This window comes from Manis pentadactyla, chromosome 3 (genome assembly GCF_030020395.1).
Source record: "Manis pentadactyla isolate mManPen7 chromosome 3, mManPen7.hap1, whole genome shotgun sequence".
Classification (NCBI taxonomy): domain Eukaryota; kingdom Metazoa; phylum Chordata; class Mammalia; order Pholidota; family Manidae; genus Manis; species Manis pentadactyla.
The window spans coordinates 188,499,053-188,525,302 of NC_080021.1; the positions used below are offsets into that span (position 1 = coordinate 188,499,053).

The 26,250-nt window shown below is 41.4% G+C and overlaps 1 long non-coding RNA gene across 2 annotated transcripts; it reads right to left on the reverse strand.

Moving 5' to 3' along the window:
* Window positions 1-6,734: 6,734 nt before the first annotated feature.
* On the reverse strand, window positions 6,735-10,153 carry LOC118914046 (uncharacterized). Of its 2 annotated transcripts, XR_008996561.1 has the most exons (6): window positions 9,358-10,153; window positions 9,200-9,267; window positions 7,967-8,092; window positions 7,686-7,806; window positions 7,338-7,474; window positions 6,735-7,051 (listed from the first exon to the last, which is right to left on the reverse strand). It is a non-coding gene; the product is annotated as an uncharacterized LOC118914046 (long non-coding RNA). The 2 variants fall into 2 exon arrangements; XR_008996560.1 differs by lacking the exons at window positions 9,200-9,267; window positions 9,358-10,153 and adding an exon at window positions 8,970-9,101.
* Between the last annotated feature and the right edge of the window lie 16,097 nt (window positions 10,154-26,250).

Sequence of the window (26,250 nt, forward strand, 5' to 3'; positions counted from 1 at the left end):
CAAGACCCATCTATATGCTGCTTACAAGAAACTCACCTCAAACCCAAAGACATGTACAGACTAAAAGTCAAGGGATGGAAAAACATATTTCAAGCAAACAACAGTGAGAAGAAAGCAGGGGTTGCAGTACTAATATCAGACAAAATAGACTTCAAAACAAAGAAAGTAACAAGAGATAAAGAAGGACACTACATAATGATAAAGGGCTCAGTCAAACAAGAGGATATAACCATTCTAAATATATATGCACCCAACACAGGAGCACCAGCATATGTGAAACAAATACTAACAGAACTAAAGGGGGATATAGACTGCAATGCATTCATTCTAGGAGACTTCAACACACCACTCACCCCAAAGGATAGATCCACTGGGCAGAAAATAAGTAAGGACACGGAAGCACTGAACAACACAGTAGAGCAGATGGACCTAATAGACATCTATAGAACTCTACATCCAAAAGCAGCGGGATATACATTCTTCTCAAGTGCACATGGAACATTCTCCAGAATAGACCACATACTAGGCCACAAAAAGAGCCTCAGAAAATTCCAAAAGATTGAAATCCTACCAACCAACTTTTCAGACCACAAAGGCATAAAACTAGAAATAAACTGTACAAAGAAAGCAAAGAGGCTCACGAACACATGGAGGCTTAACAACACGCTCCTAAATAATCAATGGATCAATGACCAAATCAAAATGGAGATCCAGCAATATATGGAAACAAATGACAACAACAACACTAAGCCCCAACTTCTGTGGGACACAGCAAAAGCAGTCTTAAGAGGAAAGTATATAGCAATCCAAGCATATTTAAAAAAGGAAGAGCAATCCCAAATGAATGGTCTAATGTCACAATTATCGAAATTGGAAAAAGAAGAACAAATGAGGCCTAAGGTCAGCAGAAGGAGGGACATAATAAAGATCAGAGAAGAAATAAATAAAATTGAGAAGAATAAAACAATAGCAAAAATCAATGAAACCAAGAGCTGGTTCTTCGAGAAAATAAACAAAATAGATAAGCCTCTAGCCAGACTTATTAAGAAGAAAAGAGAGTCAACACAAATCAACAGTATCAGAAACGAGAAAGGAAAAATCACGACGGACCCCACGGAAATGCAAAGAATTATTGGAGAATACTATGAAAACCTATATGCTAACAAGCTGGGAAACCTAGGAGAAATGGACAACTTCCTAGAAAAATATAACCTTCCAAGATTGACCCAGGAAGAAACAGAAAATCTAAACAGACCAATTACCAGCAACGAAATTGAAGAGGTAATCAAAAAACTACCAAAGAACAAAACCCCCGGGCCAGATGGATTTACCTCGGAATTTTATCAGACATACAGGGAAGACATAATACCCATTCTCCTTAGAGTTTTCCAAAAAATAGAGGAGGAGGGGATACTCCCAAACTCATTCTATGAAGCTAACATCACCCTAATACCAAAACCAGGCAAAGACCCCACCAAAAAAGAAAACTACAGACCAATATCCCTGATGAACGTAGATGCAAAAATACTCAACAAAATATTAGCAAACCGAATTCAAAAATACATCAAAAGGATCATACACCATGACCAAGTGGGATTCATCCCAGGGATGCAAGGATGGTACAACATTCGAAAGTCCATCAACATCATCCACCACATCAACAAAAAGAAAGACAAAAACCACATGATCATCTCCATAGATGCTGAAAAAGCATTTGACAAAGTTCAACATCCATTCATGTTAAAAACTCTCAGCAAAATGGGAATAGAGGGCAAGTACCTCAACATAATAAAGGCCATCTATGATAAACCCACAGCCAACATTATATTGAACAGCGAGAAGCTGAAAGCATTTCCTCTGAGATCGGGAACTAGACAGGGATGCCCACTCTCTCCACTGTTATTTAACATAGTACTGGAGGTCCTAGCCACGGCAATCAGACAAAATAAAGAAATACAAGGAATCCAGATTGGTAAAGAAGAAGTTAAACTGTCACTATTTGCAGATGACATGATACTGTACATAAAAAACCCTAAAGACTCCACCCCAAAACTACTAGAACTGATATCGGAATACAGCAAAGTTGCAGGATACAAAATCAACACACAGAAATCTGTGGCTTTCCTATATACTAACAATGAAACAACAGAAAGAGAAATCAGGAAAACAACTCCATTCACAATTGCATCAAAAAAAATAAAATACCTAGGAATAAACCTAACCAAAGAAGTGAAAGACTTATACTCTGAAAACTACAAGTCACTCTTAAGAGAAATTAAAGGGGACACTAACAGATGGAAACTCATCCCATGCTCGTGGCTAGGAAGAATTAATATCGTTAAAATGGCCATCCTGCCCAAAGCAATATACAGATTTGATGCAATCCCTATGAAACTACCAGCAACATTCTTCAATGAACTGGAACAAATAATTCAAAAATTCATATGGAAACACCAAAGACCCCGAATAGCCAAAGCAATCCTGAGAAAGAAGAATAAAGTAGGGGGGATCTCACTCCCCAATTTCAAGCTCTACTATAAAGCCATAGTAATCAAGACAATTTGGTACTGGCACAAGAGCAGAGCCACAGACCAATGGAACAGACTAGAGAATCCAGACATTAACCCAGACATATATGGTCAATTAATATTTGATAAAGGAGCCATGGATATACAATGGCGAAATGACAGTCTCTTCAACAGGTGGTGCTGGCAAAACTGGACAGCTACATGTAGGAGAATGAAACTGGACCATTGTCTTACCCCATATACAAAAGTAAACTCAAAATGGATCAAAGACCTGAATGTAAGCCATGAAACCATTAAACTCTTGGAAGAAAACATAGGCGAAAACCTCTTAGACATAAACATGAGTGACCTCTTCTTGAACATATCTCCCCGGGCAAGGAAAACAACAGCAAAAATGAGTAAGTGGGACTATATTAAGCTGAAAAGCTTCTGTACAGCAAAAGACACCATCAATAGAACAAGAGGGATCCCTACAGTATGGGAGAATATATTTGAAAATGACACATCCGATAAAGGCTTGACGTCCAGAATATATAAGGAGCTCTCACGCCTCAACAAACAAAAAACAAATAACCCAATTAAAAAATGGGCAGAGGAACTGAACAGACAGTTCTCCAAAAAAGAAATACAGATGGCCAACAGACACATGAAAAGATGCTCCACATCGCTAATTATCAGAGAAATGCAAATTAAAACTACAATGAGGTATCACCTCACACCAGTAAGGATGGCTGCCATCCAAAAGACAAACAACAACAAATGTTGGCGAGGCTGTGGAGAAAGGGGAACCCTCCTACACTGCTGGTGGGAATGTAAGTTAGTTCAACCATTGTGGAAAGCAGTATGGAGGTACATCAAAATGCTCAAAACAGACTTACCATTTGACCCAGGAATTCCACTCCTAGGAATTTACCCTAAGAATGCAGCAATCAAGTTTGAGAAAGACAGATGCACCCCTATGTTTATTGCAGCACTATTTACAATAGCCAAGAATTGGAAGCAACCTAAATGTCCATCAATAGATGAATGGATAAAGAAGATGTGGTACATATACACAATGGAATACTACTCAGCTATAAGAAAAGGGCAAATCCAATCATTTGCAGCAACATGGATGGAGCTGGAGGGTATTATGCTCAGTGAAACAAGCCAAGCGGAGAAAGAGAAATACCAAATGATTTCACTTATCTGTGGAATATAAGAACAAAGGAAAAACTGAAGGAACAAAACAGCAGCAGAATCACAGAACTCAAGAATGGACTAACAGGTACCAAAGGGAAAGGGACTGGGGAGGATGGGTGGGTAGGGAGGGATAAGGGGGAGAGAAGTAGGGGGGTATTAAGATTAACATGCATGGGGGGGTAGGAGAAAAGGGAGGGCTGTACAACACAGAGAAGGCAAGTAGTGATTCTACAACATTTTGCTATGCTGATGGACAGTGACTGTAAAGGGGTTTATAGGGGAGACCTGGTATAGGGGAGAGCCTAGTAAACATAATATTTGTCATGTAAGTGTAGATTAGTGATAGCAAAAAAAAAAAAAAAAGGGCAGTTCCTGTGTGGTAACCTCCAACGAGTTCTACACAAGGGTATAAAGGGCATATAAAAGTGTAGGCAAAGGGTCTGTTTGTGTTTATACAGAGGATCAAAGCCTAATTGGGCTACCCCGAAAATGAACTAAGATACGATATGAAAAAGAACTTCCAACATCTGCACCCTCTGGAAGACTCATGCCAGAAGATGATCATCAAAAAACCCCAACAAAGATCCACGCACTGCTACAGCTGTAGATGCACTCATCCCACCAGTTCCTGGACCTGCCATGGGAATGAGGAAGGAGATATCTAAGCTGGCCTGTGCATACAGTAAAACAACAAAATTGGACTGGATCTATACTGTTGGAACTCAACCAAGAATTTGGAGAAGTGCAAATTGTAGCGCTCCAAAGTCTTACAACTACAAACTATTTATTGTTAAAAGAACATATGGCATGTGAACAGTCCCCAGGAATGGGTTGTTTTAATTTGTCTGATTTCTCTCAGACTGTTCAAGTTCATTTGGACAATATCCACCATATCATAGATAAGTTTTCACAAATGCCTAAGGTGCCTAACTGGTTTTCTTGGTTTCACTGCAGATGGCTGGTAATTACAGATATGCTTTGGTTATGTAACTATACTCCTATTATGTTAATGTGTGTGTGCAATTTAAGTAGTAGCTTAAAACCTATACATGCTGAAGTTACTCTACAAGAAGATATATCAAAGAAATAATCAATCTTCCCGTGTTTTCTTCCGCCTGCTACTTCTATAGCTTTTCTTCTTCCTTCCTAATTACAACCCTTAAATAGAATTCGTGCCTCATATCAAATTTACCGAGTATCATAATTCTTCCAAGTGGTAAAGATACCTCAAGACAAATGCTGGGCATAGAAGCCACAGGGCATAAATATGCAAAGAAGTAAAAAGCTAACTTTTTCAAACAATAAGGCTTCTCTCTCACTTACCAACTTCACATTTCCCTGTATGGCCCCGGAAGATGACTGGTTAGCCAGAGACGGGTAAGATTCCTCAAGGGAGGAACAACCTAAGACAGGCACAGTCGCAGGGGGGCCATCAGGTGAGAAATTGGGGATCAACAGAGGTGAGGCTTAGAACCTCACACCCCCGTTCTGAGAGAAATCTTCTGCATACGTGGATGTTTTATTGCCCTGGTCTAGCTTGGATTAACACATAGTCTACAGGCACACACCTGATCATCTACATGTGCTCTCTTACAACACTAAACTATGTTTTCTACCTTTATCTTGTATCTACCTACCACTTCAGCATTTTATTAAAAATAATAATAATAAAGAGAGAAATGTGGTATCCACATATAAATCAAGTATAAAAACCAAATGAGTATTCATATTTGAACTGACTGTTTATAGTTCATAATGCATGAGCAAAACCGAAAGTTTCTGTGATGACTGCCCTTGTACTGTTCACTATGTAACTTATTCATTATGTAAGAATTTGTTCTACATGTAAAAACTTGTTTGTTATGCCTCAGAAGATTGGAGACTGACAAAAATTAGGCTTGGGGTGGAATAATGATTGTGCATTGAGCATTCACTCCCCTATACAGAATTTTATTGTCGTTAACAACCATTTGATCAATAAATATGAGAGATGCCCTCACAAAAAAAAAAAAAAAAGGACAGACTTCCAATGGTAAAATAAATTAGTAACCGGGATGTAAGGTATAGCATAAGGAATATAGTCAAGATATTGTAACAGCCTGGTAGGGTGATAGCTGGAACCTAGAATTATGTATATAAATGTTCTACCACTGTGTTGTACACTTGAAACTCATGTAATGTAATACTGTGTGTCAACTACCCTTCAATAAAAAATAATAATTAAAAAAAAAAAAAAAAAAAAAAAAAAAGAATTATATAAGGAAGGGTAGGGATGCTGGAAATCCTGTTCATGGGTAGCAGAAATGTTTATGGAATGAGGCCCATAAAAGGCACATGACAAATCTTTCCCCTGGGTAGGAAAGCAGCAGGAGAAGGAATTCAGAGGTCATGGACAAGGAACCCATAAAGGTTCCAAACGTGGGTAAAGAATAAACAGAGACCCTAGAGGGGGACCGAGGATGGGAAATCCTGCTGCCCCTGTCCATTTGCAAATCCCCTTCCTCTGGTCTTGTCCTTCCCATATGCAATGTTTGATCTTTTCACATTTTTTCCCCCTACTTAGTGCTGATGCAACTCCAGAGATTGAACTAGAGAACTACAGGTTCCTAATATTTGCCCAAAGAAACCTCAACAAGAGAAGCAGAAAATGTTCCCTCTTCCTTCAAAGCTGTAAGAAAGACAACTACTGTCCTGGGGCAAGTGTTATTTTCCAAGACACCCAAATTTCAGTGGTGATTATGCCTGTTGAAAGCACCTTCAACCTCAAAATCCCAGGAGATCTCAGGGGCTGTCTGTGCTCCTTGCCCAAGTTAGTAATGCTGAAGTGAACATATCTTCAGAGGAAGGGGGACACAGGGGTCTCCCTTCAGTAGCCAGGGATGGGGGCTGGTCCTTTCCGTCTTCTTCCACATACAATAAGCTGCTGACCCTGCAAGATTTCTTAGTTCAGGGAGGAATGTGAGAGTCTGTAGTTCATTTAAATTAGCGTAGAAAGTGAAAGAACAAAATCACTCACTCAATCTGTAAAAGAAATAGGATTTTAGTATAATAATATTCAAATCCAGCATTTGCTGCTCACAACAAATAAACGTTACCCCTCCACAATAGGCAATAGGTAAATAGGCCTTAGGGAAGCGCAGCTGGGGGATGAAGCAGGGTCATCTTTTATTCTGCCCTTCAGGGGACCCCACGGAAAGGCTCACAGTGTTCTTCACCTCAGAGGAGGGGCTGACCCAGTGCCTATGAGAGCCCCCGCTGGGTCCCTGCTGCTGCCTTACTTGAGCTGGTCTCAGAAGTGTGATCCGCCACTGGTACTGCACTCTGTTTCGGAGGCCTGGTCGCTGGACAGAAGGAAAGAATTACCTTGGGGGGCTTTCCCCAGGGCCGTAGCCCATACCCCTCACTCCGCCCCCACTACATCTTGTGCTCCAGGCACTCTACTGAGTGCTCGGTAAGTCAACAGTACCCATCTGTCCCTGCCATGTAAGCAGTCACTTAGCATCACCCATTTCACAGAGGAGGAAATTGACTCCCAGAAAGCTAAGGCGAATTGCCCCAGGCACAAGGCTGGTCAACAGTAGAGCAGGGATCAGACTCCCTAAGACCACACTTAGCCTGAAGATGTACCTCGAGCCCCTAGGATTCAGCCACAGTAGCCTGGACACCCATTCGCCGCTGAGCTCTCTGGTGGTCAGCCCCTCTCGGCCTTGAGTGTTCTGCTGGCCATCTAGGACCAGAGCTCCAGCTGGTAGGACAAGTTGTAGCTACAGGAAGAGTAGCGCCTGTAAGCCTACCAGGAGCCACACCCTGGGTGTCCCTCCCCGTGTGTACCCAGCAGCTGGAGTCCGGGAGCCCCAGCTATCATCATGCAGCAGGGTCTGGGGTTGACCAGAGGATCAGGGCCACCGACTCTCTGGAGCTAGCTGCCAAGTGACAGCCCACACCCGCTCTAGCCCAATTCCTGCTTGGCCTCACCCTTCATCCTCACTGAGTTGCTCCATATACTGAAAACAGGCTCCAAATTTTTCCTCAGGCTCTAGGTTGTAATGATTAGCAGCCCTCTGAGGAGCCAGGTCTCCCTCATTACTTTGTATTCCTGGAACCAGAGAAGGACAGATATAGATAGGGCTGAGTCGGGGGCATGGGGGGGGGTGCGGTATGCTGCTGGTGTATTGGGGGTGGGGGGGAGTAAGGCTGGAGGCCAGTCCTGGGTCATATAGGAACCCTCCTCCCCTTCAGTTCCATCCAGGTCCTACCTGTTCTCAGAGACAGGTGTAAACAGCCCCTCCTCCAGGATGTTGTCTTTGATGCCAGCCCTCTTCCTCCACCCTGCCAGTTTGGTGGGTCTCCCACTTCTCTGTTGTCAAACTTGCCCAGCAAACCTAGGAGATGGAGTCAGGGAGTGTCTTGCTTTGGGAGTGGGAGGGCGGGACTGTGATTCCACTCCCCTACGCTCCCCCCAAGTATGTGCCACAGCTGCTCCCCTTATTCTTTTTCTGGAGGTTGGTCTGATTCCCCTGGAGGGCAGAAAAAGCCCCATAGCCCGTTACCACCTCTCCATCCCACCCCTTCTCATGTTGCACTACAGCCAGGGTGCAGAGCAAGCCTGGAAAACAGGACTGGGACCTGGGCCAGGCTCTGAGCCCCAGCTGGAGGGGAGCACTTGAGAGCTAGTCCAGCCTTCTCTGCTGGCAGACGGGCCTCACACAGGAAGGGACTGCTCGGCCGCTTGTGTGCTGCCTGACTGGAGGAGCCAACGTCTCTCTCCCCTCCATGAGGGAAGGGCCGAGTCCAGCTCCGACAAAACGTCCTGCAGCTTGGCGGTCAGGCTGCTCTGCTGCTTCACCAGCCTAGGGAGCCGGCAGACGCAGCTCCCTCTCCCTCCCCAGGACGAGCATGACCGCCCTGTGTGCTGGGGCCGCTGAGAGGCTCTCATGAAAGGATGTTTGCTGAGGGCGCAGGGCTCAGTGTGGGGCCGCAGAATCCTGGTCCCCACTGCCCCGCCCCCAGGCTCGCCCACCTCAGAGAATCCTCCTTCGCAGAGTCCGACATCACAGGCCAGTGAGGAACGTGCCAAGGAAGGGATGTGGGAATGGCGATGAGCCCCCACTCTCAGGTGCCCCCAGGGACCCTCTCCTGTACACCCCTCAGCCTCCTGGCCCACCTCAGGGTTCCCACGCAAGCAGCCTAGGACTCTTAGCACCTCCCCTCAATTCCCCTCCCCTCCCCCTCTAAGACCACCAGGCTCCCTCTAATCACCTCCTAGGGCCAGCTTTTGGCAACCACAGGGTGTGTGGTCCTGGGATCCTCCTCACCCCAAATCCTGTGCCCAGCTCTTCCGGGCCCTGCTCCCAGTCACTGCTAATGGAGGGCGTCAGGCATTGCAGCAGCAGGAGGCAGGGCTAGAGGGGCTTCAAGGGAGGAGAGGTCCTCTCTCCATTGGAGGCCTCTGGCCTCCCTGACCTGGAGCACCTCCCTGACCCACTCACCTGCTGCTGCTGCTTGTGGGCTCTCTGGAAGCTCGTCTCCAGGACGGCAAACTTGGCAGTCTCCCCTCCTGCCAAGTTCAAGGATGGTGTCAGAGAGGCCATGTCCCTTCACCCCATTTTGCCCCAAAACTTCTAACCTTGGACCCTGGTCATCTTACCAAGTCAGTTGGTATCCGTGCTACTTTGTCCTACAGGGCACTCTGATTCCAGAACAGTCCCAGCTCTAACACTCGCACTGTATGCAGCTTTGGGCCTTTGGCCGGGCCTCCCTGAGCCCATTTCCTCATCTGGAAAGTGTGAGGACAACTCCACCTACCTCACAGGGTCTCCTGAGGACTCAGTGTCATATTACTGGCATCTTTGTTCTCCTCCCACACCTCCAGCACACTCCCTCCCTCCCTTGAACCTCATCACCAACCCTGTGAGTCCTGCCCCACAGGATCATCACCCTCCTTTCTCCAGATGAGGAGTCTCAAAGAGGGACAGGGACTTGCTCAGAGGTCCACAGAGGAGAAGCCACTCCCTCCTGCAGCCAGAGGCTCTGTCCCGGCTGTTTTCACCCCACCTGAGCCCCACCTCCAACCAGAGTCCTGTCCTCTGGTCTCTCAGTGTGTGTCCAGGCCCCCCGCCCAGCCAATCAGCAGAGGAAGCCCCTTCTTCCCTCACCCCCAAGCCTCTGCCACAACCTCTTTTCTATTCTGTTTCTATCAGTTCTGCTTGTATTTTAGATTCCACATGTAAACAACGCCATGCAGTGTGTCTTTGGCTTGTTCCACTTAACATATGCCTTCACAGTCCAGCCTTGTTGTGACAAAGAACATGATTTCCTTATTTGTCATGGCTGAATAATATTCCCTTTATATGCATACCATACTTTCTTTATCCATTTATTTGTTGTCAGACACTTAGGTTGTTTCCCTGTTTGGCTATTGTGAATAATGCTGCAATAAAAATAGGAGTGCAGATTCATTTTCCTAAAGCATGTATCTGACTTTTCATATTTAAAAAATTGCTCTTGTGGGATTAAAGATGGTGGTGTGAGAGGAGAGACAGAAGCTTCCTCCTAAAACTGCATACAATTAGAAAATTTAATTGGTGCAACTAATCCTGAGAGAGCAACAGGAAAGAGGATGGCGCCAGACTGCACACACCTGGAGAAAAGGGCAGACCTCACCGAATGGGCTAACGTACCAGAGCTGTGGCTCCGCGGGACCCAAGCCCTTCCCCCACCCCAGCTCACCGGCGGGAGGAAGAGAAACGGAGCAGGGAGGGAGTGGAAGGCTTGGGACTGCTAAATACCTAGCTCCGGAGATCTGCTCTGGGAGCACAGACCTACACTTCATGGTGCTTTCATGAGACTCACATGACTACCGGGGTGGAAAGTTAATACAGGCAGAGTTCCTGGGGAGACTGGGATTCCAGCTGCTTGTGGAAAGCAGGGATCCATATCCAGCTGCTCTGGGACAAAAACTTATACCTGTGTGCCCGGCCCACTGGCTCAGGCAGTGGAGACAGGCATAGCAGCCAGGAGGCGGGGAACAGCTCTTTCCTCCCCCCAGGCACCAGGACTACTCCCTTGCGACCCCCGACATTGCTTCAGGGGCTGAGCAGCTCCAGAATAGAACTTCTGGACACTAGAGGGCGACATATACAAACAAGAAATGCCAAAGGAACCTTGTCCAGAGTAAAATTATTAATATAACTCCTGAGAAAGATTTAAATGATATGGACCTCGTGAATCTTCCTGAAAGGGAGTTAAAAATAAAAATAATCAACATTCTAATGGAGGTACGGAAAGACATCCAAGAACTCAGGTCGGAGATCCAATTGTTGAAGAGCACGATGGAGGGTATTAAAAGCAGGTTGGATACAGTGGAGGAGACAATAAATGAAATAGAAACTAGAGAAGAGGAATACAAAGAAGCTGAGGCACAAAGAGAAAAAAAGGATCTCTAAGAATGAAAGAATATTGAGAGAACTGTGTGATCAATCCAAGCAGAACAATATTCGCATTATAGGGGTACCAGAAGAAGAAGAGAGAGAGAGAAAAAGGGATAGAAAGTCTCTTTGAGGAGGTAGTTGCTGAAAACTTCCCCCATCTGGAGAAGGACATAGTCTCTCAGGCCATGGAGATCCACAGATCCCCCAACACAAGGGACCCAAGGAAGACAACAGCAAGACACATAGTAATTAAAATGGGAAAGATCAAGGATAAGGACAGACTCCTAAAAGCAGCCAGAGAGAGAAATAAGATCACATAAAAAGGAAAGCCCATTAGACTAACAACAGACTTTTCAACAGAAACCTTACAGACCAGAGGGGAGAGGCATGATGTATTTAATGCCATGAAGCAGAAGGGCCTGGAACCAAGATTACTTTATCCAGCAAGATTATCATTTAAATTAGAAGGACGGATTAAACAATTTCCAGATAAGCAAAAGCTGAGAGAATTTACCTCCCACAAACCATCTCTACAGTCTATTTTGGAGGGACTGCTACAGATGGAAGTGTTCCTAAGGTTGAATAGCTGTCACCAGAGGTAATAACCACAGTAAAGAAAGTAGGACAGCTAATTATGAAGCAAATGCAAAATTAAATTAACTATCCTCAAAGTCAATCAAGGGATAGACAAAAAGTACAGAATTTGATACCTAATATATAAAGAATGAAGGAGGAAGAAAAAGGAGGAGAAATAGAAAAGAACCTTTAGATTGTGTTTGTAACAGCATACTAAGTGAGTTAAGTTAGACTCTTAGATAGTAAGGAAAGTAACCTGGAACCTTTGGTAACCACAAATCTAAAGCCTGAAATGGCAATAAGTACATACCTATTGATAATCACCCTAAATGTAAATGGACTGAATGCACCAATCAAAAGACATAGAGTCACTGAATAGATAAAAAAATCAAGACCCTTCAGATTATGATGCTTACAAGAGACTCACCTCAAACCCAAAGACATGCACAGACTAAAAGTCAAGGGATGGAAAAAGATATTTCATGCAAACAATAGGGAGAAAATAGCAGGTGTTGCAGTACTAGTATCAGACAAAATAGACTTCAAAACAAAGAAAGTAACAAGAGATAAAGAAGGACATTACATAATGATAAAGGGCTCAGTCCAACAAGAGGATATAACCATTATAAATATATATGCACCCAACACAGGACCACCAGCATATGTGAAACAAATACTAACAGAACTAAAGGAGGAAATAGACTGCAATGCATTCATTCTAGGAGACTTCAACACACCATTCACTCCAAAGGACAGATCCACCAGACAGAAAATAAGTAAGGATACAGAGGCACTGAACAACACACTAGAACAGATGGACCTAATAGACATCTATAGAACTCTACACCCAAAAGCAACAGGATACACATTCTTCTCAAGTACACATGGAACATTCTCCAGAATAGACCACATACTAGGCCACAAAAAGAGCCTCAGTAAATTCAAAAACATTGAAATTCTACCAACCAACTTTTCAGACCACAAAGGTATAAACCTAGAAATAAATTGTACAAAGAAAGCAAAAAGGCTCACAAACACATGGAGGCTTAACAACATGCTCCTAAATAGTCAATGGATCAACAACCAAATTAAAATGGAGATCCAGCAATATATGGAAATAAATGACAACAACAACACTAAGCCCCAACTACTGTGGGACATAGTGAAAGCAGTCTTAAGAGGAAGGTATATAGCAATCCAGGCATATTTAAAGAAGGAAGAACAATCCCAAATGAATAGTTTAATGTCACAATTACCAAAATTGGAAAAAGAAGAACAAATTAGGGCTAAGGTCAGCAGACGGAGGGACATAATAAAGATCAGAGAAGAAATAAATAAAATTGAGAAGAATAAAACAATAGAAAAAATCAATGAAACCAAGAGCTGGTTCTTCGAGAGAATAAACAAAATAGTTAAGCCTCTAGCCAGACTTAATAAGAGAAAAAGAGAATCAACACACATCAACAGAATCAGAAACGAGAAAGGAAAAATCACAACGGACCCAACAGAAATACAAAGAATTATTAGAGACTATTATGAAAACCTATATGCTAACAAGCTGGAAAACCTAGGAGAAATGGACAACTTCATAGAAAAATACAACCTTCCAAAAATGAAACAGAAAATCTAAACAGACCAATTACCAGCAACAAAATTGAGGCAGTAATCAAAAAACTACCCAAGAACAAAACCCCCAGGCCAGATGGATTCACCTCGGAATTTTATCAGACATACAGAGAAGACATAATACCCATTCTCCTTAGAGTTTTCAAAAAAACAGAAGAAGAGGGAATACTTACAGACTCATTCTATGAAGCCAACATCACCCTAATACCAAAACCAGGCAAAGACCTCACCAAAAAAGAAAACTACAGACTAATATTCCTGATGAACTTAGATGCAGAAATACTCAACAAAATATTAGCAAAACGAATTCAAAAATACATCAAAAGGATCATACACCATAACCAACTGGGATTCATCCCAGGAATGCAAGGATGGTACAACATTCGAAAATTCATCAACATCATCCACCACATCAACAAAAAGAAGGACAAAAACCACATGATCATCTCCATAGATGCTGAAAAAGCATTCAATAAAATTCAACATCCATTCATGATAAAAACTCTCAGCAAAATGGTTATAGAGGGCAAGTACCTCAACATAATAAAGGCCATATATGATAAACCCACAGCCTACATCATACTGGACAGCGAGAAGCTGAAAGCTTTTCCTCTGAGATCGGGAACTAGACAGGGATGCCCACTCTCCCCACTGTTATTCAGCATAGTACTGGAGGTCCTAGCCATGGCAATTAGACAAAACAAAGAAATACAAGGAATCCAGATTGGTAAAGAAGAAGTTAAACTGTCACTATTTACAGATGACATGATACTGTACATAAAAAACCCTAAAGACTCCACTCCAAAACTACTAGAACTAATATCGGTATTCAGCAAAGTTGCAGGATACAAAATTAACACACAGAAATCTGTGGCTTTCCTATATACTAACAATGAACCAACAGAAAGAGAAATCAGGAAAACAATTCCATTTACAATTGCATCAAAAAGAATAAAATACCTAGGAATAAACCTAACCAAGGAAGTGAAAGACCTATACCCTGAAAACTACAAGTCACTCTTAAGAGAAATTAAAGAGGTCACTAACAAATGGAAACTCATCCCATGCTCCTGGCTAGGAAGAATTAATATTGTCAAAATGGCCATCCTGCCCAAAGCAATATACAGATTCGATGCAATCCCTATCAAATTACCAACAGCATTCTTCAATGAACTGAAACAAATAATTCAAAAATTCATATGGAAACACCAAAGACCCCAAATAGCCAAAGCAATCCTGAGAAGGAAGAATAAAGTGGGGGGGATCTCACTCCCCAACTTCAAGCTCTACTACAAAGCCACAGTAATCAAGACAGTTTGGTACTGGCACAAGAACAGAGCCACAGACCAGTGGAACAGAATAGAGACTCCAGACATTAACCCAAACATATATGGTCAACTAATATTCGATAAAGGAGCCATGGACATACAATGGGGAAATGACAGTCTGTTCAACAGATGGTGCTGGCAAAACTGAGAATAAAACTGGATCACTGTCTAACCCCATACACAAAAGAAAATTCGAAATGGATCAAAGACTTGAACGTAAGTCATGAAACCATAAAACTCTTAGAAAAAAACATAGGCAAAAATCTCTTAGACATAAACATGAGTGACCTCTTCTTGAACATATCTCCCTGGGCAAGGAAAACAAAACCAAAAATGACCAAGTGGGATTATATAAAGCTGAAAAGCTTCTGTACAGTGAAGGACACCATCAATAGAACAAAAAGGTATCCTACAGTATGGGAGAATATATTCATAAATGACAGATCCGATAAAGGGTTGACATCCAAAATATATAAAGAGCACATGCACCTCAACAAACAAAAAGCAAATAATCCAATTAAAAAATGGGCAGAGGAGCTGAATAGACAGTTCTCTAAAGAAGAAATTCAGATGGCCAACAGACACAGAAAAAGATGGTCCACATCGCTTGTCATCAGAGAAATGCAAATTAAAACCACAATGAGATATCACCTCACACCAGTAAGGATGGCTACCATCCAAAAGACAAACAACAACAAATGTTGGCGAGGCTGTGGAGAAAGGGGAACCCTTCTACACTGTTGGTGGGAATGTAAATTAGTGCAACCATGGTGGAAAGCAGTATGGAGGTTCCTCAAAATGCTCAAAATAGACTTACCATTTGACCCAGGAATTCCACTTCTAGGAATTTACCCTAAGAACGCAGCACTCAAGTTTGAAAAAGACAGATGCACCCCTATGTTTATCGCTGCACTATTTACAATAGCCAAGATATGGAAGCAACCTAAATGTCCATCAGTAGATGAGTGGATAAAGAAGATGTGGTACATACACACAATGGAATATTACTCAGCCATAAGAAAAAAACAGATCCTACCATTTGCAACAACATGGATGGAGCTAGAGGGTATTATGCTCAGTGAAATAAGCCAGGCGGAGAAAGACAAGTACCAAATGATTTCACTCATATGTGGAGTATAAGAACAAAGGAAAACTGAAGGAACAAAACAGCAGCAGAATCACAGAACCCAAGAATGGACTAACAGTTACCAAAGGGAAAGGGACTGGGGAGGATGGGTGGGAAGGGAGGGATAAGGGCAGGGAAAAAGAAAGGGGGCATTACGATGTATAGTGGGGGGGCACCTCCTTCCATTCTTACCAGGGCTGCACATCAATATCTTTAGTCTTCCCGAAAAGATCATTCAGAATTGTACTCACTGTGATGTTAGAATTGCATTTCTCTGTCTACTTTTGTAAATTGCCTATTCATGTTCTTTGCCATTTTCTGTTAAGGTGTTAATACTTTTATCTGATTCTGATATTTACTGTTGATTATATAAAAAATTATTGCCCTTTATATATTAGGAATATTAACTTATAATGTATCATATGTGTTATAAATATAATTTCCTACCTTTTAGTTTGCTATTGTTCTTATGGCATTATTACATAAAAAACTATTTTCTATCATCACCAAGCCATCAGTCTTTTTGCTTTATAGTTTCTACCGTTGATGGCATTCTTAACAAGACCTTCTTATTTATCGTTAGACCTTAGATATTGTTACCTAGTATTTTTTTTATTATAGTTTCATTTCTTACTCATTTCAGTTCTATAGGAGCTTGACTGAAGATATGTGGTAAAGGATCTGTTCTTATTTTTTGTTAGATTATTAAATGATTGTTTTGAGACCTTGTATTAAGTAAGACCCTTTCCATGCTGATTTGAAATGTTTATCATAAACTAATATATTTATTTACTAGTATCTCTATCATATAGACTTAAGTCTTTATTACTGTAGTTTTATAATGTGATTTAATACTTGGGATGCAAGTCTTTCTATTCTTCTTAAGAAAAACTTTGTTATTCACACTTGTTTTGTGTAGATGAAATTTAGAATAATTTTTGTGAATTCCATGAATTATTTCTATTGCATTAAATTTGTAGATTAGATCTGGGGTCCTTTCTTTATGTCCTGACCAGCATCTACTCTCCAGATGTTTTAAAATCTGAAAACCACATGATGGAAATCCAAATAGCTAATAAACACATTAAAATGTGCTCAAGCTTATTAGTAATTAGGAGAATGCTAATTTAAACCACAAGGAATGTTCTTTCACAAGGAATAGACTATTCCACACTCACTAGACTGGCAAAAATCAAAAGGTCAATTAATACCAAGTGTGGATAAGGAAACTGAGCAAAAGCAACTCCAATCCATGGCTGGTTATAGTGTTAATTGGTACTACCACTTCGGTAAATGGTTTGGCATTATCTAGCATATGTGAAGATACACATCCCATCTCCAGCAGTTCCCTTCTCAGGAAAGTACCCTACAGACTTGTGGACTTAGAGGAGCCTTACATCTTACATCTTACTTGGTCAACAATAGGATAGGTAGGCAAATGACAGGTATTCATTTAGCAAAGTGTAACTCTGTGCAGCAACTTGGATAAATACTGTTGAGCAAGAAAAGCAAGACACCAAAGAAAACAAGGAGAAAGATCTAACATATATGTACATATAACATTCATATTGCTAAAATAGGCAAAGCTAAAGTACTGTGTAGAAATACATAAGTAGATAGTAAATCTATGTAGAAAGGCAAGAAAATTCCTAACATAAATTCCAGATAGTAGTCAGTCTGAGGATTGTCAGCAGGACAGGACATAGTGGTGGGGTCAAGATTCTGTGGCCTCACCCATGTAATAGTTATGTGGTCATTTCCTTATAACTACTTGATAAGTTCTTCCTTTATGTTTATTTACTTCTCTGAATGTAGGTATCAAAATGCTTTAAAACCAAACAACATAATTGATGGGGTTTTTTTTAAGGAAACTTAGCCTCTCTCCTAGTCTCACGGGAATCTTCTAGAAGGGTTGATGAAACCCTCTGTATTTCCCTGCTCTGGGCCCTCAGTTCTCTGAGGTCTCAAAGAATTCCCATCTGTTACGTTTTGGCAAGTTGCCATGATTTTTCTTTTAATGTTCTACCGAAAAAAACCTCAGTGCTTTTTTTTTTTTTTGAGAGGGCATCTCTTATATTTATTGATCAAATGGTTGTTAACAACAATAAAATTCTGTATAGGGGACTCAATGCTCAATGCACAATCATTAATCCACCCCAACCCTAATTCTCATCAGTCTCCAATCTTCTGAAGCATAACAAACAAGTTCTTACATGGTGAACAAATTCTTACATAGTGAATAAGTTCTTACATGGTGAACAGTGCAAGGGCAGTCATCACAAAAACTTTCGGTTTTGATCACGCATTATGAACTATAAACAATCAGGTCAAATATGAATATTCATTTGATTTTTATACTTGATTTATATGTGAATCCCACCTTTCTTCCTTATTATTATTATTACTATTATTATTATTATTTTAAATAAAATGCTGAAGTGGTAGGTAGATGCAAGATAAAGGTAGAAAACATAGTTTAGTGCTGTAAGAGAGCAAATGTAGATGATCAGGTCTGTGCCTATAGACTAAGTATTAATCCGAGCTAGACAAGGGCAACAAAACATCCACGGATGCAGAAGATTTCTCTCAAAACAGGAGGGGTGAGGTTCTAAGCCTCACCTCTGTTGATCCCCAATTTCTCACCTGATGGTCCCCCTGTGACTGTGTCTGTCTTAGGTTGTTCCTCCCTTGAGGAATCTTACCCGTCTCTGGCTAATCAGTCATCTTCCAGGGCCATACATGGAAATGTAAAGTTGGTAAGTGAGAGAGAAGCCTTATTGTTTGAAAAGGTTAGCTTTTTACTTCTTTGCAGATTTATGACCTGTGGCTTTTATGCCTAGCATTTGTCTTGAGGTATCTTTACCACTTGGAAGAATTATGATACTCGGTAAATTTGATATGAGGCACGAATTCTACTTAAGGGTTGTAATTAGGAAGGAAGAAGAAAAGCTATAGAAGTAGCAGACGGAAGAAAACATGGGAAGATTGATTATTTCTTTGACATATCTTCTTGCAGAGTAACTTAAGCATGCATAGGTTTTAAACTACTAATTAAATTGCGCACACACATTAACATAATAGGAATACAGTTACATAACCAAAGCAGACCTACAATTACCAGCCATCTCCAGTGAAACCAAGAATACCAGTTAGGCACCCCAGGCACCTGTGAAAACCTATCCATGATATGATGGATATTGTCTAACTGAAATTGAATAGTTTGAGAAAAATTAGACAAATTAAAACAACACATTCCTGGGAACTGTTCACATCCTATATGTTCTTTTAACAGTAGATAGTCTGTAGTCGCAAGATTTTGGAGCGCTGCAACTTGCACTTCTCCTAATTCTTGGTTGAGTTTCGACAGTATAGATCCAGTCAAATTTGTTGTTTTACTGTATGCACAGGCCAGCTTAGATATCTCCTTCATTCCAATGGCAAGTCCAGGAACCGGTGGGATGAATGCAGCTGCAACTGTAACAGCGCCAGGATCTTTGTTGAAGTTTTTTGATGATCATCTTCTGGAATGACTCTTCCAGAGAATGTTGATGTTGGAATTTCTTCTTCATATCGTATCTTAGTTCGTTTTCTGGGTAGCCAAATTAGGCTTTGATCCTCTGTATAAACACAAACAGACCCTTTGCCCACACTTTGATATGCCCTTTATACCATTGTGAAGAACTTATTGGAGGTCACCACACAGGAACTGCTTTTTTTTTAAGAGAAAGGAATATTATCAGATAAATGTACTTCCATCGCTGATCATCTGACACCCTTTAAGTGATCAAAATTAAGGATATTTAAAGCATGCATTAATCATTGATTTACAGTTAGTTTTATCCTATCAGGGAGTAATCCCCCTTTCCTTTCTTTCCTTTTTCTTTTTTGTTACCATTAATCTACAATTACATGAAGAATATTATGTTTACTAGGCTCTCCCTTATACCAGGTCCCCCCTATAAACCCCTTTACAGTCACTGTTTATCAGCATAGCAAAATGTTGTAGAATCACTACTTGTCTTCTCTGTGTTGTACAGCCCTCTCCTTTCTCCCACCCCCTCATTATGTATGCTAATCATAATACCCCCCTTCTTCTTCCCCCCCTTATCCCTCCCAACCCACCCATCCTCCCCAGTCCCTTTCCCTTTGGTACCTGTTAGTCCATTCTTGGGTTCTGTGATTCTGCTGCTGTTTTGTTCCTTCAGTTTTTCCTTTGTTCTTATACTCCACAGATGAGTGAAATAATTTGGTATTTCTCTTTCTCCGCTTGGCTTATTTCACTGAGTGTAATACCCTCTAGTTCCATCCATGTTGTTGCAAATGGTAGGATTTGTTTTATTCTTATGGCTGAATGATATTCCATTGTGTATATGTACCACATCTTCTTTATCCATTCATCTACTGATGGACACTTAGGTTGCTTCCATTTCTTGGCTATTGTAAATAGTGCTGCGAGAAACATAGGGGTGCATCTGTCTTTTTCAAACTTGAGTGCTGCGTTCTTAGGGTAAATTCCTAGAAGTGGAATTCCTGGGTCAAATGGTAAGTCTATTTTGAGCATTTTGAGGAACCTCCATACTGCTTTCCACCATGGTTGCACTAATTTACATTCCCACCAACAGTGTAGAAGGGTTCCCCTTTCTCCACAGCCTCGCCAACATTTGTTGTTGTTTGTCTTTTGGATGGCAGCCATCCTTACTGGTGTGAGGTGATACCTCATTGTAGTTTTAATTTGCATTTCTCTGATAATTAGCGATGTGGAGCATCTTTTCATGTGTCTGTTGGCCATCTGTATTTCTTTTTTGGAGAACTGTCTGTTCAGTTCCTCTGCCCATTTTTTAATTGGGTTATTTGTTTTTTGTTTGTTGAGGCATGTGAGCTCCTTATATATTCTGGACGTCAGGCCTTTATCGGATGTGTCATTTTCAAATATATTCTCCCATACTGTAGGGATCCTTCTTGTTCTATTGATGGTGTCTTTTGCTGTACAGAAGCTTTTCAGCTTAATATAGTCCCACTTGTTCATTTTTGCTGTTGTTTTCCTTGCCTGGGGAGATATGTTCAAGAAGAGGTCACTCATGTTTATGTCTAAGAGGTTTTTGCCTATTTTTTTTCTGAGAGTTTTATGGTTTCATGCCTTACATTCTGGTCTTTGATCCATTTAGAATTTACTTTTGTGCATGGGATTAGACAATGGTCCAGTTTCATTCTCCTACATGTAGCTGTCCTGTTTTGCTAGCACCATCTGTTGAAGAGACTGTCATTTCGCCATTGTATGTCCATGGCTCCTTTATCAAATATTAATTGACCATATATGTTTGGTTTAATGTCTGGAGTCTCTAATATGTTCCACTGGTCTGTGGCTCTGTTCTTGTGCCAGTACCAAATTGTCTTGATTACTATGGCTTTGTCGTACAGCTTGAAGTTGGGGAGTGAGATCCCCCCTACTTTATTCTTCTTTCTCAGGATTGCTTTGGCTATTTGGGGTCTTTGGTGTTTCCATATGAATTTTTGAATTATTTGTTCCAGTTCATTGAAGAATGTTGCTGGTAATTTGATAGGGATTGCATCAAATCTGTATATTGCTTTGGGCAGCATGGCCATTTTGACGATATTAATTCTTCGTAGCCATGAGCATGGGATGAGTTTCCATTTGTTAGTGTCCCCTTTAATTTCTCTTAAGAGTGACTTGTAGTTTTCAGGGTATAGGTCTTTCATTTCTTTGGTTAGGTTTATTCCTAGGTATTTTATTCTTTTTGATGCTATTGTGAATGGAATTTTTTTCCTGATATCTCTTTCTATTGTCTCATTGTTAGTGTATAGGAAAGCCACAGATTTCTGTGTGTTGATTTTGTATCCTGCAACTTTGCTGTATTCTGATATCAGTTCTAGTAGTTTTGGAGTGGAGTCTTTAGGGTTTTTTATGTACAATATCATGTCATCTGTAAATAGTGACAGTTTAACTTCTTCTTTACCAATCCGGATTCCTTGTATTTTTTTGTTTTGTCTGATTGCTGTGGCTAGGACCTCCAGTACTATGTTAAATAACAGTGGGGAGAGTGGGCATCCCTGTCTAGTTCCCGATCTCAGAGGAAAAGCTTTCAGCTTCTCGCTGTTCAGTATAATGTTGGCTGTGGGTTTATCATATATGGCCTTTATTATGTTGAGGTACTTGCCCTCTATTCCCATTTTGCTGAGAGTTTTTATCATGAATGGATGTTGAAGTTTGTCAAATGCTTTTTCAGCATCTTTGGAGATGATCATGTGGTTTTTGTCTTTGTTTTTGTTGATGTGGTGGATGATGTTGATGGATTTTCGAATGTTGTACCATCCTTGCATCCCTGGGATGAATCCCACTTGGTCATGGTATATGATCCTTTTGATATATTTTTGAATTCGGTTTGCTAATATTTTATTGAGTATTTTTGCAACTACATTCATCAGGGATATTGCTCTGTAATTTTCTTTTTTGGTGGAGTCTTTGCCTGGTTTTGGTATTAGGGTGATGTTGGCTTCATAGAATGAGTTTGGGAGTATTCCCTCCTCTTCTATTTTTTGGAAAACTTTAAGGAGAATGGGTATTATGTCTTCTCTGTGTGTCTGACAAAATTCCGAGGTAAATCCGTCTGGCCCAGGGGTTTTTGTTCTTCGGTAGTTTTTTGATTACCATTTCAATTTCTTTGCTCGTAATTGGTTTGTTTAACTTTTGTGTTTCTTCCTTGGTCAGTCTTGGAAGGTTGAATTTTTCTACGAAGTTGTCCATTTCTTCTAGGTTTTCCAGCTTGTTGGCATATAGGTTTTCATAGTAGTCTTTAATAATTCTTTGTATTTCTGTGGAGTCTTTCGTGATTTTTCCGTTCTCATTTCTGATTCTGTTGATTTGTGTTGATTCTCTTTTTGTCTTACTAAGTCTGGCTAGAGGCTTATCTATTTTGTTTATTTTCTCAAAGAACCAGCTCTTGGTTTCATTTATTTTAGCTATTGTTTTATTCTTCTCAATTTTATTTCTTCTCTGATCTTTATTATGTCCCTCCTTCTGCTGACTTTAGGCCTCATTTGTTCTTGTTTTTCCAGTTTCGATAATTGTGATGTTAGACTATTCATTTGGGATTGTTATTCCTTATTCAAGTGTGCCTGGATCGCTATATACTTTCCTTTTAAGACTGCTTTCGCTGCATCCCACAGAAGTTGGGGCTTTGTGTTGTTGTTGTCATTTGTTTCCATACATTCCTTGATCTCTATTTTAATCTGTTCGTTGATCCATTGATTATTTAGGAGCGTGTTGTTAAGCCTCCATGTGTTTGTGAGCCTTTTTGTTTTCTTTGTAGAATTTATTTCTAGTTTTATACCTTTGTGGTCTGAAAAATTGATTGGTAGAATTTCAATATTTTAGAATTTACTGAGGCTCTTTTTGTGGCCTAGTATGTGGTCTATTCTGGAGAATGTTCCACGTGCACCTGAGAAGAATGTATATCCTGTTGCTTTTGGATGCAGAGTTCTATAGATGTCTATTAGGTCCATCTGCTTTACTGTGTTGTTCAGTGCTTCTGTGTCCTTACTTATTTTCTGCCTGGTGGATCTATCCTTTGGGGTGAGTGGTGTGTTGAAGTCTCCTAAAATGAATGCATTGCAGTCTATTTCCCCCTTTAGTTCTGTTAGTATTTGTTTCACATATGCTGGTGCTCCTGTGTTGGGTGCATATATATTTAGAATGGTGTATCCTCTTGTTGGACTGAGCCCTTATCATTATGTAGTGTCCTTCTTTATCTCTTGTTACTTTCTTTGTTTTGAAGTCTATTTTGTCTGATATTAGTACTGCAACCCCTGCTTTCTTCTCGCTGTTGTTTGCCTGAAATATGTTTTTCCATCCCTTGATTTTTAGTCTGTGCATGTCTTTGGGTTTTAGGTGAGTCTCCTGTAAGCAGCATATAAATGGGTCTTGCTTTTCTATCCATTCTATTACTCTGTGTCTTTTGATTGGTGCATTAAGTCCATTTACATTTAGGGTGACTATTGAGAGATATGTACTTATTGCCATTGCAGGCTTTAAATTCATGGTTACCAAAGGTTCAAGGTTAGCCTCTTTAGTATCTTCTGCCTAACTTCGCTCGCTTATTGAACTGTTATATACACTGTCTGGAGATTCTTTTCTTCTCTCCCTTCTTATTCCTCCTCCTCCATTCTTCATATGTTGGGTGTTTTGTTCTGTGCTCTTTTTAGGAGTGCTCCCATCTAGAGCAGTCCTTGTAAGATGTCCTGTAGAGGTGGTTTGTGGGAAGCAAATTCCCTCAGCTTTTGCTTGTCTGGGAATTGTTTAATCCCACTGTCATATTTGAATGATAGTCGTGCTGGATACAGTATCCTTGGTTCAAGGCCCTTCTGTTTCATTGCATTAAATATATCATGCCATTCTCTTCTGGCCTGTAGTGTTTCTGTCAAGAAGTCTGATGATAGCCTGATGGGTTTTCCTTTATAGGTGACTTTTTTCTCTCTAGCTGCCTTTAAAACTCTTTCCTTGTCCTTGATCTTTGCCATTTTATTTATTATGTGTCTTGGTGTTGTCCTCCTTGGGTCCTTTCTGTTGGCGGTTCTGTGTATTTCCGTGGTCTGTTCGATTATTTCCTCCCCGAGTTTGGGGAAGTTTTCAGCAATTATTTCTTCAAAGGCACTTTCTATCCCTTTTCCTCTCTCTTCTTCTTCTGGGACCCCTATAATACGATATTGTTCCTTTTGGATTGGTCACACAGTTCTCTTAATATTGTTTCATTCCTGTGGATCCTTTTATCTCTCTCTGCGTCAGCTTCTATGCGTTCCTGTTCTCTGGTTTCAATTCCATCAATGGCCTCTTGCATCCTATCCATTCTGGTTATAAATCCTTCCGGAGTTTGTTTCATTTCTGTAATCTCCTTTCTGGCATCTGTGATCTCCCTCTGGACTACATCCCATTTCTCTTGCGTATTTCTCTGCATCTCTGTCAGCATGTTTATGATTCTTATTTTGAATTCTTTTTCAGGAAGACTGGTTAGGTCTGTCTCCTTCTCTGGTGTTGTCTCTGTGATCTTTGTCTGCCTGTAGCTTTGCCTTTTCATGGTGATAGGAATAGTCTGCAGAGCTGGGACGAGTGATGGCTGGAAGAACTTCCCTTCTTGTTGGTTTGTGGCCCTCCTCTCCTGCGAGAACAGCGACCTCTAGTGGCTTGTGCTGGGCAGCTGCGCGCAGACAGGGTTTCTGCTTCCTGCCTGGCTGCTATGGAGTTAATCTCCGCTGTTGCTGTGGGCGTGGCCTGGCTCGGGCGGCTGCTCCAAAATGATGGAGCCCTGTTGGAGGGGGAGCGGCCGGGAGGCTATTTATCTGTGTAAGGGGCCTCGGTGCTCCCTGCTTCCCGGGGGGTTAGTGTGCCCAGAGATCCCCAGATTCCCTGCCTCTGGATTAAGTGTCCCTCCTTGTCCCTTTAAGATTTCCAAAAAGCACTCGCCAAAACAAAACAATAACAACAACAACAACAACAACAAAAAGCCGCTCTCTTTTCTTTGTCCTCAAGCCCTGGCCTCAGGCACCTGTTCACGGGTCTTGCTGCCCTGTTTCCCTAGTATTGGGGTCCCTGTCCCTTTAAGACTTCCAAAAAGCACTCACCAAAAAAAAAAAAAAAATAGCTGCTCACTTTTCTTTGTTCTCCGGCACCGGCCTCAGGTACCTGCTCACCGGTCTTACTGCCCTGTTTCCCTAGTATCCAAGACCCCACGCTCACACTGTGTCTGCACTCTGGTCCGGATGGCTGGGGCTGGGTGTTCAGCAGTCCTGGGCTCCGTCTCCCTCCCTGCTCCAACTCCTCTCCTCCTGCCAGGAGCTGGGGGGAGGGGCGCTCAGGTCCCTTGGGGCCGGGGCTTGTATCTTACCTCCTTCGCGAGGTGCTGGGTACTCGCAGGTGTGGATGTGGTCTGGATGTTGTCCTGTGTCCTCTGGTCTCTATTCTAGGAAGAGTTGTCTTTGTTATATTTTCATAAATACATGTGGTTTTGGGAGGAGATATCTGCTGCTCTACTCACACCACCATCTTGGCTCCAGCACTCCTCAGTGCTTTTTGAATGAAGGAACACATATCTAGATGTCTTCATGCCAGAAAATAAAGTAAAAAAGAGGAGGAGAAAAAAAGAGTACCGACAGAAAGTCCAAGGATGGTCCAAGATGGCAGAGTACACAGCTTTATTATAAAGTTCATTCTCTTAGGTGTTCTCTTAACACAATGGTATTTTTATCCCTCAAAATTCTCTGCAGCTACTCTTAGTAAGAAGTCTGTCACCTGTCACCTGGGGGCCCACCTGAGAGGGCTTGCTGTGAGACATGGATAAGGGAGAGTGGAAATGAAGTCCATCCAGTGTGTGGGGGCACCCAGGGGTCAAGGCCATTGCCTCCCAAACTTCCTGGGGAGCTTCAACTTGCAGAAAGGATGCCCT